This window comes from Chamaea fasciata, unplaced genomic scaffold (genome assembly GCF_029207755.1).
Source record: "Chamaea fasciata isolate MVZ Bird 193981 ecotype frontalis unplaced genomic scaffold, bChaFas1.0.hap1 SCAF_6, whole genome shotgun sequence".
Lineage (NCBI taxonomy): Eukaryota > Metazoa > Chordata > Aves > Passeriformes > Sylviidae > Chamaea > Chamaea fasciata.
The window spans coordinates 27676570-27696953 of record NW_027094091.1 but is presented as its reverse complement, the minus strand read 5'-3'; the positions used below and the strand labels follow the sequence as shown (position 1 = coordinate 27696953).

At 39.0% G+C, this 20384-nt stretch overlaps 1 protein-coding gene across 4 annotated transcripts in view; it reads right to left on the bottom strand.

The window, feature by feature from the left end:
• The window catches only part of TRMT9B (tRNA methyltransferase 9B (putative)), a 115929-nt gene extending 95578 nt beyond the window's left edge, over nt 1–20351 (bottom strand). For 2 of the 4 annotated variants that reach the window (XM_066185785.1, XM_066185791.1), the window contains exons 1-2: nt 20199–20351; nt 10971–11095 (exon numbers count right to left, since the gene is read on the bottom strand). The gene's annotated coding sequence lies outside the window, so the exon portion shown is untranslated. Of the gene's footprint in view, nt 1–10970; nt 11096–11279; nt 11390–11447; nt 11464–20198 lie in introns of those variants that run through there. The other 2 variants (XM_066185787.1, XM_066185786.1) reach the window with 2 other exon arrangements.
• Between the last annotated feature and the right edge of the window lie 33 nt (nt 20352–20384).

Genomic DNA, 20384 nt, shown 5'->3' with positions numbered 1-20384 from the left:
TAACTATTTCATTCTGAAAAAAAAAAAAAAGTCTGTTTTATAAAGGTTAGGTAATGATTAAAAAGAGTTCTTTCTACAAGCATAGAATACATATTTATCTTATTTAAACAGACAGTAAACTAAAAGTGTAACTTTCCTTTCTGAAACCAGGTTAGATGTACTGGAAGGTTCCTGTGAAACAGTGGAGAACACCACAACATCTTAATTTGTCTTCATACTCTCTTCTAGTTCATTGAAATGCTCCTGCATGTGAGTCTCCGATTAGCCATTATTCTTTTCTTTCATATACATTTTCAGCTTGTACATCTCTCTGTAAGTGAGTCAGCTGGTTGTAAGCCCATTAGTAAGTAATGTGACAGTGATGGACTCAGTGGCGTTTTATAAGCCCCTGGAAAGCTGTGGAATTTTCATGACCTAACACTCAACACAAACCCACACTTCTTTTTTAGATTACTTTTCTAACCAGAACTTGTTGGATAGGATTTCAATTGGCAGAGTGAATTCACATTGCAAACATCACCCCGAAATTTATGCTGGTATTTTGCATGTAATATGTGCTGGAATAGACAGTATTTGTGTGGTGAAAACAGTTTACTCATTTGGCACAAAAAGATGTGATAATGCCATTCATCAGGAAAACATACAGATGGCAGTTGGATTGTTCATATTCTATATTCTCTCTCTCTCAAGTAAAGTTGTGTTGTTTGGTTTTCACGATGATTCATCTGATGCTGCCTGGTGGGCAACTCTAGTGCTAAAAGCCCTGTGGGGACAGAGAACACAGCTTGGCAGGAGGCATTACAGGAGTTTTCTGATGTCCAAATTCGCACTTCCAGTAAAAGCTAACACATTTTCCAAATGCATTCTTGTCTATTCTAACTTCCTTTTCTGAGATCTCTCTGACATCTCTCATCCCATTGTCATATGGAAACATTTTATGCTTCTGTGTGAACATCAGTTCACAAATCTCTTTCAAAAGAAGCATCATTCTGAAGATATTTCGTGAATTCACTGTATCTACTCTCTTGCTTTGTTCAGTATGTGATCAAGAAAAATCTGTAAGACTGACTGACAGACTGAAAAAATTCTATCTAATTAGTACTCACCAGATTTAGCCAGTCATCTTCAGCCCTTCAAGCAACATTCTGCCAGTGTAAGGTCTTCCTTCTTTCCTTCTAAATACCTGAAGATTTGCCAGAGTCTGAGAGAATTGTTCAGCGGTATTATGTCTCTCAACAAGTTTAAAGATAAATCAAACCTGAAGTGGAAAAGTGCTGTGATATAAACTGCACAAAAACTAAGCATGATATTTAAAAAGAGTGGATGTGCCAACAAAATAAAATTATGGGAAACAATTTGCATTCTGAATGCTATCTTGAGGGAAAAAAGAGACTTTAAAAGATGTTTAAAAACCCTAGCAAACCATACAAATAGATTACTCATTTAAGATAGGTTGCCTTCAGAAGCAAGCTATTATGACCTGCACTACTAGACTAAATGGGAGTAAAATTCCTTTTTAAAAAACCACTTTTTTCTCCCAGTTAGTTCCAATTAGGACTTTTTTTTTCATTAAACAGAAACAGTAACAAAATTATTTTAATACACTGCCATACAACAACTAGATAATACACCTACCACACTATACACACTATATTTTTTCAATGTCATATACACAAATACATTTGCTATGGTTATGCCAGAAATCAAGCTACAAAAATGGCTTGCCCATTACAGTAAAGGGGATCTACAAGAAAGGCAGGAATAAAATTCAATTCTTGGAAGTCCCAGTTTTAACCACACTATCTCCTTTAACAATTCTCTGTAGTTAAAAAAAAAAAAATTCTTTTTTAAAACAAGCTCTAACATAGGAGCAAACACTGCTGAGTTTTAAAGTGCTTTCAGATTTATGCTTGCCTAAATGTGAACAGAAGTTACCCTATAAGTTTTAGAAATACTTGGCTAGACACCAACCGCTGTACTTACATAAGGCCATATAATCACCTGACACTTGTAGCTGCCTCACTGATTTTCCAAGAATTTTAATCCTCTTTTCCTGAAACTATCCATTCAGTGAGAAAATATGTTTATTCTATTCCTTATATGCTAGCTCTGCAGACAAACAGTTTCATTTATCAAACAGGACAATGATATTTTCTACTTTCAAACATGAGAAACCAAGATACTTTGTACAGCAAAGTGTGTCTTGTCACATACAAGGGCCCATTCCTCAACTATGCACTCTCAAGCTGCTTCTACACATTTAAAAGGCTTTTCTATAGAATAATGAAGCTTCCCAGCTCTTCCCTTCTGCCAAGCAGCCAAACCATGATGTCAGCAAGTTACACACACACAGTGGGTGCGCAGCTAATAGTGCACTGTGCAAAGAGCAGACCAGAGACAGCTGCTTGATGGTTGGAGGCAGATGTAGCCTGAACTATTACCAGAGGTTTTGGTTTTACAGACTGCTTAAATATACTGTAGTTTGTTATAAATATATAACTAACCTATTAATTTTGCTTTAGTTTCTGTTTTCTGTTCGATATAAAATGTGATCAAGTTCCTTGTCCCATTAAGCCAGTGGAAGTTTTAACTGCAGACTTCAAAGAAACCAAAATCTGTCTCTTTATTGTTTAAAATGTTTCTGACTAGCGACTATAAAACTAGAGATAAAAATTAACATTAACAATGATTTTGGTGTCAGGGGTTTTTTTGCATGTGTAATTTACACTTACATCCTGTGTAATAATTGAAAGTTCAAAAGTGACAACAGAATGTATTAAGAAATGTGTGAACCACAAATCGTGGGAAGTCAGAACAATACTCTAAGCAATTACCATCACTTTAAAAAGGATTATTGCATGCTTTTCTTATAACAGAATAACAGATTGGTTGAGATTTGACTGCTGGAGGCCTTTGGTCTACCTTCTGATCAAAGGAGACTGAACTAGATCAAGTTCTTCAGGCTATATCCACTCAGGTTTTTAATATTTCCAAGGATGAGGACTCCACAAGCTCTCTGAGCAACCTGTTCCAGAGCTTGACCACACCCATGGTTAAAAATATTATTCCTGTTTTTTATTTCAGTTTGTGCTCATAGCCACTTGTTTTGTTAATTCTTGGCAGTGGTGTCACCTTGAAGTTGTACATATATTGGTGGAACATTTGGAAATGTCCACCGTTGCAAAACCACCAGCACAACTCCACTTCTGCTGTACAAAAGGTCATTCAAAACATCATTCACTGTCAACAACTAGTGTGTCAAAGCCAATTTAAATTCCCACCGTACTCCTACACAAGCACTTCCTACTATTACTCCTGAAAGCGTTTTTTTCCCTAAAAAAGTCTCTCATAACACTTTTATACTGTCTGAGGTTCCAGAAACCAGAAAGGGCTTGTCATACAAAAGGGGTGGAGGGTGGGTGATGAAAGAAGCTGCACCTAGAAAGTCAGAGAAAATTCTCAGAAAACAAGTATTACTTCTGTGGCTGCATGATACACAAAGGAGGAGGAAAAAGAGGAAAGCATGAAATCAATGGCTGGGAAGAGCCACTAACAACTCTGCAGAAACTGCCATTCTGTGATTTCCAAGACTTTCCTCCCTCAACATTAGCGAAGCAGCAAAAAGAAGATACCACAGGCTGTACACTATGCTGCAGCTCTGGCGCAGATAGAAGAGAAAGTGACTGCTCCAAGCAGTCATGGGCATCTGCTTCCTTTGTCTACATCCAAAGGCGGACCTCTGTGGAAATTTTTCTCATGCAAAATAAACTGGTATTTTGTGGCTATACCAGGCATTTCACTGCCCTAGCACTTGTGCCGATACACTGGTTAAGACAAGAGCAAAAGGGACAAAGCAGTGCACATGGACTTTATTGCACCTTGACCCATTCTGCTCCGACACAACACAACTGGAAGCCACCAAAGGATGTGTTAAGGAAAGTTTCCTGCCTGACCATTCAGAAGCCACTCTGCCAGTTACTCTTGTGCCACCCAAGCTGGGACTGAGGTCCCTTTGCAGCAACACATGCCACTCTCACACAGTCAGACCAGGTTTCCCTATTGGCTCAACCCCAGGTTTTCCATAGCAGAGTCTCAGATGCCTGGATCTCTCAAATATTTTAATCATGGTGCAACAACAGAATAACAGCTCCAGCCAGTGCTGCCAAGAAGGCACTCCAAATAAAGAAAAATCTGGGGTCTTACATCCTCACAGTCAAAGCACAGCCAAAGCATCTGGGGGTCCTCAGCTCCTGCCGTGTCTCTGATTGTCCTGTCCCCTGGCTGGCACCACAGGTCCCCGTGCCCTTTGTTGTGCAAAGGTTGGTTCCAGTTCACGGCCTCTTGTCTGGGGCTCTCACCACCCAGAGTTCAAACTGGAGCTGGCACTGCAGCTGCTCACAGAGCTACCGGCACTGAGTGTTTTCCATTCCGCAAGAGCCAGAGTATGTCAGGCCAGAAGTCAGTTGCCTAAAAGCATGTACAAGTGCAGGAATACTTCTCTGTGCGAGCATAAGTGAGTCCACATTCTTGCCCAACACCCAAAATATCCACCATCTCTAATATGATCAAAGCTTTGGTGGACCAGAACTCAGATGCCTTCCATGGGGATTATGCAGACCAAGAATGAGAACTGTCCCATGGGACTCATGAAATTCAAAATCTAATGGCAAACCAAAATAAAGTAAATATAAAGTTGCAGTTATTTAGTAAAATTCCTACCTAACTGAAGCAGTTATGCATAATAGAATGGAAATAGTTTAAAAAATAATCTGTTGCTCTCTGTTACTAAAAAATTGTTTATTCTTTTTTCTGTGTTCAGTAACTGTGGTGTTCCACTGAAAATCTCAATTCAAATTACAGTTTTTAAAGGTTTATGGACCAACTTTTCATACTAAATAATTACATGAAAGGTTGGCAGAAAAATCTATTTTTGTCTTTTATCTTCACTTTCCGAAAAGTGCAGTTCTTTTGCATTCAAACGTATGTTGCTTCTGGGATGCATTATGTATGACAGAAGTAATTAAAAATTGTTTACACTGTTAGACCATTAGTTTTGTGCAAATAGAGCTGACTTTAGTTTCTTGCTTGAAAGATTTTTTGACAAATAATGTAATTGTTAACTGCCAATTTTCTAGTGGGAAAACTAAACATCATTTCAAACTGTGATTTTTTTCTCCATCTCATCTGAAACATTGTTCCCAACTAGTTTATTAAACACTGAATAAATATATCTCCAACTCAGTACATTTACCAAGTTAAGCAGGAATTCAAAATCCCTTTCTTCTAAGGGCCAAGCCTGCAGGAAAACATCTGCCTGGAGATATGCGAATTTTCTTCATCATGAGAAACACATTCTGGCCAGAGAAAATTGAGCTAGTAAAGCACAAGCACATCAAGTTCTTCTAAAATTCCTGGATGGTAGCACCCTAAAACAGAAAACACTGAGTTGAATTGACATGAAATAAAGCATATTATGTCAGTTGTTCCTAAAGAAATAAAAATTATTGCAATTTTTAAATAATCCAAGATATGTATTTGTTTCTCTGTCTGTATCTTGACTGAGCGGGCAAAAGTTTAAAAAATAGCTTTTGTTCTATCTGGAATGAAAGAAAAACAGAAATTGGATGCTGCCTTAGAAAAAGAACTTCTTAATCTTATTCAGCACTATCTAACACCTTCCATGATAACAGTGGAATTTTTAATAATCATCATGATTTTGCTTCACAATTTTTAATTGCCCATGAGCATCTTCACACACTTTTTTGGTAAGGCCTGATCCTAACTCCAGAAGCCAAGCAGTGAAACTACAAGATGGTATCTCCACTGCAGGAGAAATATCAGTGTCTTCTCAAAGCATTTAAAGCAGGAATACAGGCGAGCACAGGTATTACTAATGACACTAACACTGGCTGCTTTGGAGGGAAGCTCATGCACTTTATAAAGTTCAGGCGAACCTTTCCTTTTCAATAACCTGTAATATGCAGTGGTGATCCTGACCAGAAGACCACTGTACACCAAGGAGCAGTGACCCCCAGAGCAGGGAAGCACAGCAGCTCCACCAGCCCCGTGCTGCACATCCAGCCTGGCCTTCAAGCCCACGTTGGGCAGCACATGCCCCTGGCTGCAGGACAAACCCAACCAGCTCACTGCAACCAGTAGCTCCCACTTGGTGCCAGTGACTCCACCTGCATGCTCTTCCCCTGACCTAAAAGTGCAGCAAGCAGTTTTTAAGTGAACATTCCCTTCCGGTACACAATACAAATTATGAATTAATCAATCAAACTGTTGACTCGTGAGAAATTTTTGGAATGCAGAAAAGCACACTGCACCACTTTTGCAACAAAAGTACAAACAGGGGCAGAAACAGGTTGTTTTTTTTTAATATTTAAAGCACTTATTACTCTCTTCATTTAAAACCTCTATTTTTCCCCAGAAAATGCTTAAAAAAAGCTAATGGAAATGCAATTTTTTTTTTTAAAAATATTTAGATATTTAATATGTAAATACTTTGTTCACATGTACCTATCTATTTTTTGGTTTATATATTTTATTTGAATAGAATAATAACATGAGAATTGTAGGAATAAGATATGCAGTAGAAGCAAAAGTGGAAGAGAAGGTATAAACCAGTACTCTGAAGACTAAAATTAAAAAATATCAAACTTCTAAGACAAAAATGTTGTACAAGTCCTTACTTCAAAACAACAATCTAACTATAGGCATTGTTATTTTTTATGTAAATTGCCTTAAAATTCTAATTTCAAAGTGAGATTTCTTAATATAGTCATTCCATGGAGAAACTGTTATTTGCAGTAAGAACTGATAAAGGCATTACATCTTTCCCTTGAGAAAGAAGGTCATCGTTGCAAAATGAAGCAGTACCAAGCCTGAAGACAGGTTTCAGATTTACTGATGAATACTACCACCCATATGCTTCTGTTTGGGCCAGGAAAGGAAGGATCAGAGGTTGCTTACATTTAACCCTGTGCTTCCAAAAAGGCTGAGGACCCAGGGAAATCTGAGCTATGCTACAATCTGAACACAACCTATATTCTTCTTTAAGTGATGCCAGAAAGTAGGAAAGCAGCTACATCCATGATTTGCCAACTTTACACCATTGGCAAAGAGGTGATTTCAAGGAAAGGAGGTACAGCTCAGTCCCATTAGTGTAAATATACTCAGTCCCATTATGTAAATACACATGTAGGATGTCTTTGAAAAATATATGTTCCGTTTTGTTTCTTCCTTCCCAATAATTACTTATTCTACCCAAACTTCCCTCTACAAATACCTGCTATTTTTCTTACAATGCAAATCTTTTACAATGAGAAAGACATCTGGATTAAAAAGACTACAGGCTGACACCTTCTTTGCTTCTCATTCTTGACAGGCAAGCTCTGCTATGCTGTAATTTATCGGCAAATAGCTTATTCAGAAACCTTTCATTCTGATGCATTACAGTTTACTTTACCAGAACAGTTTACTTAGCTACTATGTCTAAGATATGACTCAGCCCTACAATCATCATAACCTCATTTTAAGCCTGAAACCAACTACTGACCTAACTATTATTTTGTTAATGGTGTTGCAGAACTCAAAAATCCTGGGAGACTGTTACCCCCAGGAATTAGCCCTGTAAACACCAGAGTGTTCCGCTAACTATTTTTATTAAAGCGATCCAGATACGAAGACAAAGAACCCCTGAGCACATTTTTTTAATGAATCACAGAATTAGCCAGGTTAGAAAAGACATCTGAGATCATCAAGTCCAACCCTTGGCTGATCACCACTTTGCTAACTCTATCATGACACTAAGTGCCACATCCAGTCGTTAGTTGAACACTTCCATGGATGGTGATTTCACTGCCTTCCTCAGAAGTCCATTCCAATGTTTAAAAACAATAAAGAAAAACATGTTGCAGCTCTATTTCTACAATTAATACTAAATATTTATATCTAGGCTACATAGTTAAATTTTGGCTTAAATTTATTGCCAGAAATTGAGGTATTAAATCAGTACCAGGAGGAGGATGAGATGTTCCAGGAACCAGGAGACTTGGCAGAGTGAGCCACACATCAAATCTCCACAGCTGAGACCCCCAGGACACAAACCAAGTACTTTGTAACAAGAAGGCTCTACAGTATGTCACAAAGAAAAACGACTTTGTCAGGTTTGCAGCTGTCCAGTGAAGGGAGTAAGGCAGGGCTCTCAGGTGATCTACCAACACCAGCATAGCCAAACACAAATGCAAATCAGATCCAGCATGTCAGCAAACCCATGAAAAACAGCAGGATAAGCTGTTCATCTAAAAAAGTTGTGATTTTTTACTAGAAATAGAAATATGAAGGTAAATAAAATCTATTATGTATATATTATGTGATTTTAAAAATACTCTCATATGCATGGGCTTATCACAGTCTTTCAGCCTTTGTGAAACCCTTGCTGGACAATCAGAAATTGAGGGATTCAAATAATTTAAAAAGATCCTTAAAATGCAATGGTTATATATGGTATGAAAAGGACAGAACACATCACACAGAATCCTTTTGGGATGGCCTACTTACCACAGAGCCTCCTGTGAGTAAGTGTGATCAGCCTAGACTCAGAATGAGTGAAGCTTGTTACAACTGCATGGACAAATTATGTTCAATATATGTTTGAGTTTAAAAAAAAAAAAAAGTTGCATTGCATTTTCAGGAATGGAAAAAAATCATATGAGGTCTTCTTTTGTCTTGACACAGAGTATTTGTGAACAACAGCCAAAGGCCAGATACTCAATTATCTTCTTGTATAAACACGGTGAAGGAGAAACACAGGTGGGAGAAAGACTGAAACACAAAGTTCTTTACACAGTCATGCCGAAATGAAGAATTTGAGTGCTCATCTGAAATCTCTCCTGGAGAATCTCTCCTGCATGATCCTGTGCTCCACTGAAAAACATTGCTCTAACGGGGACTAATGGTCTCCCAGCTGAACCCTATCATCTGGTATCCCTAGCAGAAGTAAAATAAAGGTGTTCATTTTCTGCAGCACATTTGTATGAGAGGTTGGGTGATACTACTAATGTTCAAGAAGCAAATAGGACATAGGTTACAGTAGTAGGTACAAGCCAAAGTAGAAAAAGAATATTGAATTGTCAGAACAAACAGTAGCATTCATTTTGCTACCAGAAGGTAAACTATTGCCTATAAGGTGATTTAATGAGATGTCTTCTGCCACTGTGAATAAAGTAACTGCATTTTGTTCAGCTCATGTTCTTCATATAACACTACATTCAGTAAAGAGTACTAGCCACAGAGTTTTGAAGAAAACTCATGCATTTCCTATTCTCTTTGACACAAAATATTTGCCCAGTGCCCTAAAACCTCTGAAGAAAGGACACCCACTAGAAAAGGAAAAAGTGAATATACATGCAAAAACTCTATGGGACTCTATGAATGAGAAATATCTACAGCAGTTCCTCCTCTGATCCCAAAGGGTTAACCTAAGAAGAATAAGTAAACACGAATTTTGAAACTTTACCAACCCCTTCAGAATTTTAAAAGATTGCTAATGATTTTATCATTATCTAGATTTATATAGACTCAGCGATTTATCTAATACTAGCAGCAGTCCAATCCAGTAATAACAAATAAGGGGCTTTTCCCTCCAATTACCACTATAAGTAGGCTGCCTAGTATTTTCTGATTTCTACATGCATTTCTTAAAATGTATTTTAATTGACTGAAACTCTGAATTCAATTCTGCATTTATTACTGACCACCCAGAAATGAAAAGTTTTTTCCAAGAGGCTAGATATTCAGCATAAGAAGCTTTTTTCTTCCTTCTACTTTGGTTGAAGATTTTATTAACAATACAGGCATACTTTTACTGCAAATATGATGCAATAACTGTAGATTTTCCCTTTTTTAAACTTGTATAAGAATGAAGAGCAATACTTATTAAAAATTCAAAGAGACTGCTCCTATTTGGCAAACTCTATTCAACACTAAATGTATGTCAATATTATTTATCTCAGAGGACCATCATAAAGAGATGCAAGACATCCAGCTTGATAGCAAGGAATATATTAGAGAATATTTCTATTTTATCAGGAAATATATTGGAAAATATTTGAGAATATATAAACAGACACCAACATAAATTGTTCTTTAAACACCAAGTTAGAATACAGAACACATGTCCAAAATCATTACATTTTTTTCTATACATTATTTTTAAAACAATCAGCCTGTCTTTTTTTCTGTAGAGTGAAGACATAAAAAGTCAGAAAAAATTGTAAGATATTCAACATAACTGTTAGCCAACAACTTTCAGCTGAAGGAAAACATACTGATAAATATTAAAAATGCTGATTTATTTGCTTTTTGCACACTTCCTTAGTGAGCAATTTTTATTTTTAAAAAAAGCTTTCTTTGATTGAAGTCCTTTTAGTACTTCCTTTGCTATTATTTTGGGTTTTGTTAATTTTTCAGTTACAGCTCTGCACTAAGAGCTCCTGCACTTTATCTCTTTAAATTAAGTACTTCACACTTGGAAGCGCATTGCTCTTTGAATAATTACAATTTATATTAATTGAAGCCCATTTTCCAGTGAATATTTAGCTATTTTATAATACTGTAGATTATATGCATCTCTCCTACCAAGCAACAATGGCTGAAGGAAAGAGTCTGACCAATCCAAGGTTTCTCTTGATGAAGGAAAGACAAATATGATTCATGTCATATCTGGAGTTCAGTTACTTTTTAAAAGTGGAATAATTTAAAATAAGACCTTTCAATCCCATTTTTAAGTTTGTTGCCTTGCATGTGTAGAAACGTTCAGCTATACTTTGGAATCTACAACCACATATCACATACGGAAAAAAAAAATACAATGAACACGAAAACAGGGAAATGAGTGACTTCCACTTATTAGTGTTTCCAGGATAGTCAGTTCCACAGTTTAAAAGTATAATTACCAGACTTACCAAACCCCAGAAATGCAGCAGCATTATTGCAGTTCCTTAGAAAAGTCAGGCCACAACATGGAAAACACACTGTGCTCAAATCTCTCAACTTAGAGTCCTCCTAACTGTAGGATCCAACTACCATTCTGTTAAAAAAAAAAAAAGAAAAAAAGAAGAAGAAAGAGAAGCAGGGCTTGCAGTATTCTGTTAAATCACAGCCAAAATAACAGAAGGAAAGAGAAAACAATTGCCTCCTATACAGCAACCCACTGTTGCTGTTCCCCGTTAAACAAAAAAGATGCAAAACATAGGGCAGAAAAGTGATCCTACCCAGCAAGAGACATGGCTATCAAAAGCAAGGATGATCCTGCCCTGTTCCTGACAAAAGCCACGCCACAATGAAGCAAATAATTCTGTTCTGAAGGAACAGAAACGATGTGCAAGAATTATCTTGTATCAATAATCTAAGAGAGATTGTTAAATAAAAGGTTATTCCACCTCTCCATCCTTCACGTTAAAAGCAAGCAACGACAACAAACTATGAATTTCAGAATGTGAATCTGTGCCTGGTGTGGCCTGAGTACACTGACAAAATAGCGTCCTTGAACTTTTTAGCTGAGGACTGTAAATGGCTGAATGCGAAGTAAGTGCCGAAACCACTCTAGCTGCTGCCCACTGACTGTGTACAAAAGTAAAATCTGAGACACTCTAAAGACACAGATTACAATCAAGGAAGAGCCTTGTGATTTTAGGCACTCCCGAGTTAGGCAGCAGCTGTGTGAGCTGTGATTGCATTATCTGACTTAGGCACCTGAATTCTCCATAAACCTTACCTTAGGGTATTTAAGTCCCTTATTGGATCAAGCCAATAAACTCTCTCTCTGTCTTTACCTAAGTATTTTAGATCCTATTATGCTTTGCCTCCCTTTTTATTTTTAATGAGATCTTTATCTTTCTAACATGTAGTTAACTATTTATCCTATGTGTGGTCGTTTTTTCTCATACTAGTGCATACATAATTACTGCGCAATTAAAAAATGTACTATGGGGCTGGTGTCTTTCAAAAGTGCTGAGAACTGATAGCTCAAATTTTCTCAAAGGGAATTAAGACCCTTTGGAAAATTCACACTGCAGCACAGTACAGAAATGCTAGACAGTGGTAGCAGTCTAACTTTGTTCAGCTCAAATTAACTTTTGAAACCAAGCTGTAAATGCAGTTTTGTGGCCACTCATAACGAAAAATTACTCAAAGCCAGCTTCTGCCTAACACTGTGTTGCACGAACAAGGTTAGTGTTTGTTTAACAGCAGTGATGCTGAGCATTTTTCCATTCAAAAATCTCCGCTGGAACTATCTCACAAAAGTCTACTAAGCAACACAGAACAAACTGAAACAAAACAAAACCAAGTTGGTTTTGAGCATTATTTCTTAGTCAAAGCTGAAGTGACTCAAACATCAATTTTAATGACTTTTAACTACTTTAGGACAAAATGAATACCACAAAGATGAGGCAAAATATTTTTACTCACGGATGAAAAACTAAAAACTGTTTTCTACACATATCTGCTTTTAGAAATTGGAAACTACTGTGGATTCTCAAGAAAAGCTTGATTTTCTTTTATAAATATATACATATATATATAAAAATAAAATTAATTTTGCATATATGTTTTATATGAGGAGGGCTGGGAGCCAGAACTGCAAGGTCCTGGTTGCTGATTCAATAGGAATTTGGAAGTCTTTAAACTGCAGCTAGAGACGCATGGCAGGAGGCTATTGCTATGGAGCCAAAAGCTGACCTTTGACAAGAAATGGATTTCCCAAAATTGGTTTCTTGTTCCACAACAGGGATTTTACCAGATTAGAGGCATGTGGGGACTAGTCCCATGGTAAAGCTATTCAGAAATACACAGAAATCACCAGTGCTATCTTCCTGGATATTTGGAAAATGCTCCTCATGAAAACTTACCTATGTTTCCTGAGATTATCTAAATAAATACTTTTCTACAAAGCATTGTCCTCCTGATTGATGGGTAAGGGAATTTTTTTTCCTTTTAATTTGAGAAAAATGTTTCACCGGAAAATTTCAACTAACAGTAATAGAAACTGCAAATTCATTTCACATATGCTGCCTTGGTCACCAACTGGCATGGTAAATAAGTAACAATTTATAATGTGAAGCAATCTGAAGCTGTTCCTCAGCAGTTAACACATGGAAGGTATGAATATGCATGAACTGTTTGCAGATTGTTATGTTGCACACTTTCCTTCTGAAACAATTTCAAAAAATATTATTAGAGAGATGTCAAATGTCTCAGAGAAGTATTTGGCATGGCCATTTTCACAGGGCTGTTTATAATGGGGTTTTGCTGGTTTCTTGTGTACGGATTTTTAAAAAACAATAAAATGGTATTGAACAAAAATTCTATCAGTAGTAATAAGCTTATTTCCCATGAGAGGATTCAGCTTCAGCTCAATTGGTCTTTTTCCATTTAGAGCCATCACCAAAGGTGTAAGCATGGCCTGTTCTGTCCTTCACTGGATCCACCTGAAGTGGAACACGCCCAATTCAGCTAAAGCAGTGAGAATGGCAGAACAGCCATTTAGGAGTGAAAAGCAAAAGGTAATGGTTTAAATAGTCACAATCTCTGGGAAGCCCCCAGTGCCATGCATGGTTTGCAGAGGCAGGGCAGCAACCATGAGCACCTCCTCTGTGGAGTGCTACAAGAGGAAGTTCAAGGTGGCTAAACTTGGATTTTTCTGCTTTCTATCCCCACCTAATTTTGGCAATCCCAGAAGTAGTGGCTAACATGCCTCTCTATGGCAAAACGAGGTGGGTATGGATATTTTGCTGCACTGACAGCAGCTACCTTCTCTGTCAGTCCTGCTGGTCTGTTGGGTATCCTAACCTGGGCACAGGGTTAGGTGGATGCCTTATTCCTGTTGCCTTTCAAAGATGTTCCCTCTCCTTCCCTCGCACTTCTCCAAAGTCCTCTTCCCTAAGTGAGTTTGTGTTTTTTCCAAGGACCTGGGGAACATTTCAACTGTGATCCTCATGACTTTGTTACCTTTCCTTCACTGCTCTGCTGAGATGAGACAAGCTGCAACATTCACTGTGTATCAATGACTGAGACTAAGGGGTGAACTCAATATTTGAAAAGTTTAGCTAGCAGTTTGTCAATTATTTTTCTATTTACTAACTTGTTTCCTACTGATTAACTGTTTTCTGTTCTTCAGACTGAATACAGTCCCTTGCTATAACAGCTTGCGTGTCAGGTAATCCCAATCCTGGCATTAACAAGCACTGTTTGACAGTGTGTAAATCCTCCCACTGTTGCTCAGAAACCATCCCATAATCTCACTTCAGACTCTCAGAAGTATTCTGCTAATCGGTAATCTAAATTTCTTTCAGTCATTTACTTCATCTTTTTCCTTATGTGTCACTTGCTAGCTGTTGTCATAAATCACTTACATAGGGCAATCATATCCCTTCTCCATCGTCATTTGCCAAGACAGTGGGGGAGAAAACATTTCTCCAATTCTTGTTTTACAGTAAATCTCCTCCAAATAATCCTTTTCTTCCTTCAGTTAGTCAGGCTTCCTTTTTTTTTACAAGTAACCTAATCAGAACTGTCTGTTGTGCGACTCAGTTACATATAGCACAATGAATAATTCCTTATCTCAACAGTAGAAAAGTCTAGGCTTACATCAGGTTTTTTATAGCTTCCCGTTCTTTCTCATCCTCTGTCATTTCCCCTTAATAAACTCTCAGGATCTAGCAATAATTTTTCTCAATAGATGTACATGGTTTGACACTTGCATGACTACAGTTCTTCCATTTCTACTATCCCAGTAGTCACGCAGGTCGGTTTCCTTCTGTCTGACATTTTTCTTCTCAGTTTATTGACACCACTTTCTTACTTGCTGCCAACCCAAAAGATCAATTTCCTGTCTTTTTGTGCCAGGGTCACTGATGAAAATATCAAGTAAAATTAGTACCAAAGCTGATCCTCAAAAAATGCATATGAAGTGTGTTTCCAGACAGGAAGCTCTTCCTATCTCATGATCCATTTCCACAGGCTTTTAACAGGATCTTCCCCACCTGACAACTTTTTAGCAATTCCATGTTACTACGTTTCAGTCAAAATTCTCCATGCGGCTCTTTATACAATCAGCTTTACTCAAGTCCAAAGAGATGAGACCCTGAGTGCTGCCTGTCGGCAGAATATAACTTCCATTACAAGAACAAAAGCAGACTTCGCAGACTTCGTTAGGTTGACTTTAGTCTATGTCAGGTAAAATCAAGGGTTACTGGCTATGGTATTCATGTTAGCTTCATGTCTCTCATTAGTTTTTCACTTGAAAATGTGTTTTACACCCCTAATGTATTATTGAGGTAGCTTAATTGTCTATACTTGGTGAATACCTTTTGCTTCCTTCTTGTAAGCAATACTGTGCTTGCTGTTCTACAGCAGTGTCCCAGATTTTTGAACATCTGATGGTCATGGCTGTCAGTTCTGTCACATTTGGAAACTTAGTCAGCTCAATCTCCCCTAGCTGAGATAGTGTCTCTTTAGATAAAATCTGCTCTAAATTTTCATTCCTTTTATACATTCTACCTTTAACTCCAGAGGTCAACCTTTGTCATTTGTATTTTTAAGACAAGTGTTGCTGTCATCGTCATCATCATCATCAAAGTGAGAGAAATCTCATTCAGACAAATCTCAAAAGTGTCATTGAATCTACTGAAAACAAGTAGTCTGGTTGGAGAAAAAACCCCATCAGTCTGTAACATTGGTATGTTAAGACTGAAAACAGTTGTTTTTGGAGGTGAGAAGAGACTTCCCAGCACCACAGGCAAACTAGCACCCTGGTAACTGGGAAAGAGGAATGGGGACCAGCATCTCCAGGGTTCTGGCCATCATTACCCCAAGTCCAAAATCAGCCAGCAGGAGCAAGCTCCTCAGGGCTCTCCTGACAAAGTGGGCAGACATCTCCAAAACTGTAACTGAACCAAAAATGAGGACATAGAACCAGAGAAACATTTAGGTTGGAAAAGACTTTTGAGATCAAGTCCAACTGTTAACCCAGCACTGCCAAGGCTACCACTAAACCACATCCCTAACTGGCACATCTACATGTCGTTTAGATCCCTCCATAGATGGTGACTCCATCACTGCTCAGGGCAGCCTGTTCCAGTGCTGGACCACCCTTTTTAGTGAGGAACGCTTTCCCTATCGCAAATTTATACCTCCCCTCGGGCAACTTGAGGCCATTTTCTCATCCTATTGCTTGTTTCTCAGAGAAGAGACCAACCCCTACCCCCAGAGCATTGATCAAAATATGAAACTAAACCTGTCCCAGTACTGAGCCCTGGGGAACCCCACTAGGGACTGGCTGCCAAGTGGATGTCATTCTATACACCATCCCTCTCTGGGCCTGGCCATGCAGACAGCTTTTCAGCCCGGAACAGTGAACCGGCCCAAGGTATGAGCCACCACTTTCTCCAGAAGGCAGTGGGAAACAGCGTCAAAGGCTTTACCAAAGTCCAGGCAGACCAGATCCACCTTCTTTTCCTTATCCACTGGCAATTGCCATGCTATTACGCTACGAAGCAGAATTCAGATTTCATGGTGAACCGAAGGGAAATCCCAACAAGCACTTGACTGTTTGTTAATTAGCAGTTTATTTAGACAGCTAAAAACTGGTTTTGCACAGCAGAAGTCACTGCATTTAACACATTTTATAAAAATGCTAGAATTCTTGCCTTTGCCAAAAGAAAAAATCTAAAATAAATTTTGTTCATTTAAAATTCTTTTCTTCTTGGAAACACTAGTCTCTGGGACTAACTCCAGTACCCTCAGCTGCTCCTCATAGGACTTATGTTCCAGATCCTTCACCAGCTCTGTTGTCCTACTCTGGACTTGTGCCAGCACTGCAATGTCCTTCTTGTAGTGAGGGGCCCAGAACTGGACATAGGACTTGAGATGTGGTTGCAGCAGTGCCCAGCACAGGGGGACAATCACTGTCATGGTCCTGCTGGCTGACAGTCTAGCCCTGCTCAGCTTGCCATAACTAACTTTTGAGACCAACCTACAAATGCAGCTTTTTGACCACTCCTAACTAAAAAAAAATTCTTCAAAACCAACTTCTGCCTACCACTGTGTTGTACAAACAAGGATTAGTATCTGGTTTACTGCAGTGATCCTGAGGATTTTTCCATTCAAAAATCTCTCTTCCAGAACTGTCTCATTAAAGCCCCAAAAGTCTACTAAACAACAATGAAAACCTGAAACGAAACAAAACAAATCATCGTTGGTTCTGAGCATTATTTTTTAACCAGGGCTGAAGGAACTCAAACATTATGAGCTAAGGTTTTCAAAAGCCATTGAAGAATTTTAAATATGGCTTGATATTTCCTTTTTTTGGTTGTTTTTTTTTTCCCCTAGAAGAAATGATATTTAAGTGTTTCTTGGTAGAACAAATAGTTTTCAGGAATATTATGCTTTTTTTTTTAAGTATGACTCTTACTTGCCTAATCTAATCTTTCTCCAATTCATTTTATTTTGCCTTTGCTACACGTACCTTTGCAAAAAGTCACAATAGCTGGATAACTAGCATCAATTTTCAAAGAAAAAGATAACAGCCAGAAAGCCATTATTTCTTTTGGAATACAACTACATCCTTTGGGTTAACTACGTTTTCTTGGTGTATATGCCAAAGGCCGGTAAAAATGGAGTTTGGCTCCAGGTTTCCAGTATGTAGGTATTAATTTTTAGGTCTACTGCCTCTTCCCTTAGCCTGGGTCGGTCTTGCTTTACTTTGTTTATAATGCTGTTGATTTCTGAAAACCTTGAATCAGAATCATTGCGCTTAATTGACCGAAAGTGGGGGTCAAATACAACTTCAACCACTGTTTTATTGTCACCTCATGTCTAATTGAGTTGCACGCACTACTCATACAAGGAATTGCTTGGAAAAACATCCAACCAATACTTTAAAAAGCATAAGAAAGTAATTACTTCTACCTCATGGAAGGCACAGTGCTTTGCAGGTACCTTTCTGAATGAAAACAACCAACTTCCAAAACCAGCAGTACAATACTGCTCTACAGCAGGAAGGGAAAGGACAGTCCCTAAAGTCTTTCTTAGAATGGCCCACATGAACTTCACAATAGCAAGGCTTTGTTGTTTTAAAATATCATTTATCTGACCCTTCAAGCGGGGAAGAAGAAAAAAAAAAAAAGAGAGGATCGTTGAGTGTGCTATTTTAATGGAGTGGTGGTGGAGCTGTGTGTTATCTAATCTTGAAAATGTCTTTTTTTCTCTTTTACATAACTATCACATCCTGATGGTAACCCAGTAAAAACTTGAAATTTGAGGGGTTTTTCTTGTTTTTTCTTGTTTGTTTTTTTTTCTTGTTTCTGTTTTCTTTAAATATACCAAAGGTGGAATAATACACCAAAACTCAAAGAATCAACTGTAGTTCAAAGATATAAGAATGTCAACACTGGGTGACATCACGGTCTAAGTAGGCCCAGTATCAGTTCCAACAGGGATAAAAAAAAATGTCTAGAGACTAAGGACAACGTGTAAATAATCTCCAGACATTTCTACAACTGGTGGGAGCAGTACAAAACATCAGGTCCCTACCCATCCATTTATCCATCCTACTCCAAATCCCTTGTTTCACTGTTTCAGTTTTGAAGAGAAAGATGATGGGAAAAACTCAACTCTTCCACTCCAAGATGCTAACAGTGGCAAAGCCATCAGTATTTTGTTCCTTTACACTGGAAAGTATGTAAAATAGCTGACTGCATTGATTGCACTCATGATTGCTTGAATCACTAATGCATGAACTTTTATAGGAATCATTGGAAGTGGCAATGGTGGAAACAGGTTTTCATTTCTACTGTTTTAAATTGTTCCATCAGAGGACAGCCTTACTATCCTAATTCCAAACCCACAAGCCCTTGGGCTTTGTCCTGTTTTTATTTTTCTTCTGTATTTCCATGAGTAATCTAATCTGAAATGCAAAATAAACTACTGTTCTCTTTGACAGTACTTCTTTCAGAGTTTTACTTTTGTCCAAATTGGCTAAGTCCAATACTTTCTGAGGGGTCAACTCACGCTTGACATGCCCACACCAGAATCCATAATCCATTAAAACCATTCATAAAAATTCAAAGCAATTTACAACATCCCACCACAACTCAAGTTCATACTACAGATATCTAGTTTACTTTGATCCTTACACTGTCATTTCCTAACTCACTTAATTTTTTAATTAATTACTGTAAGACACTTTCCCATCCATGTTTAAAATATACCCATGGTCCCCACATGCTTCAATTACCATAACATCTTTTTCCTTTGACTTTAGGAACTTGAAAGACATTGTAGAGGCAAAGGATGAACCTTAGACTAGCTGAGGTCAGACAAAATACCGGGATGTAAATCCAGACGTATCTGGTTATTTCCAATCATGCCGTCTTTGCCTACAGCTCTCTTAACAACCTTTAGCATTGTCCTCCAGCCTGCCATACACAGAGTACGGCTGAAGATAAATATAGCTTTGTTCTCTTCATAAGGCCATATATTAATTTTCCTGATGTGCAAGCTTTGCTTGGAAGGTTTTAGAGGTACTGCTATATTTATCTGAAACGTCTGGATTTATGACAGCCTTCTAACGCCGTAAGAAAAACAAACAAGGCACTGTAACAATTATAAATACACAGCACTTATGAAATAGTTTCAAGCTTTCATTAGAGGCTGGCATACACCTGGAAAGCCTAAGCATTTCCCCGGTGTGCCTTCTTTAGGCAATCCAGATCAGGTGCTCCCCCGCGGAGCCCGCCTCTGTTGCACGCCGGCGGGGAGCGCGGCTCGCTGCCCGCCGGGCTGGGACGGCACAGCGAGCGAGCGCCTCCGACCCGTCCTGCGAGGGCCGGGAACGCTCGGGAGAGAGAGGGAGGAAGTAAACCCTAAGGACAAAGAGCTTTTCGTTAACCTTGTAACTTTTATCTTATCGTGCCCTCCATTAAAAGACTAACACAGAAGGAAAAGGGGCCGGCCCAAGAAGAGTGCGAGTAGTAGCCGCAGGGAGGGCGGCGGGCACCCGCCGAGTGATGCCTCCGGGGCCACGGCAGCTACAGACCCCCGTTCCCCGCTGGAGAACCCTCTCCCCGCCCCGGCGGCTCTGCCCCTCTATCCCTGCCTCCCCCACAGCCCTGCTAACGCCCGACCCTCACCACGGCAGCCGCTCCCAGGAGTCAACCCGGAGCCCGTAGGGCTGTCCCTCTTCCCCTGTCAGCCACCCCCGGCCCGGCCGGAGCGCTCCCCCCTCCCCGGAGCCGGGCGGGCTGCGGGGGGTTCCGGGGCCCGACGCCCCTGTGGACGGGCGTTCCCGGACGGGCCCGCCCCGTCCCCCCACGTGA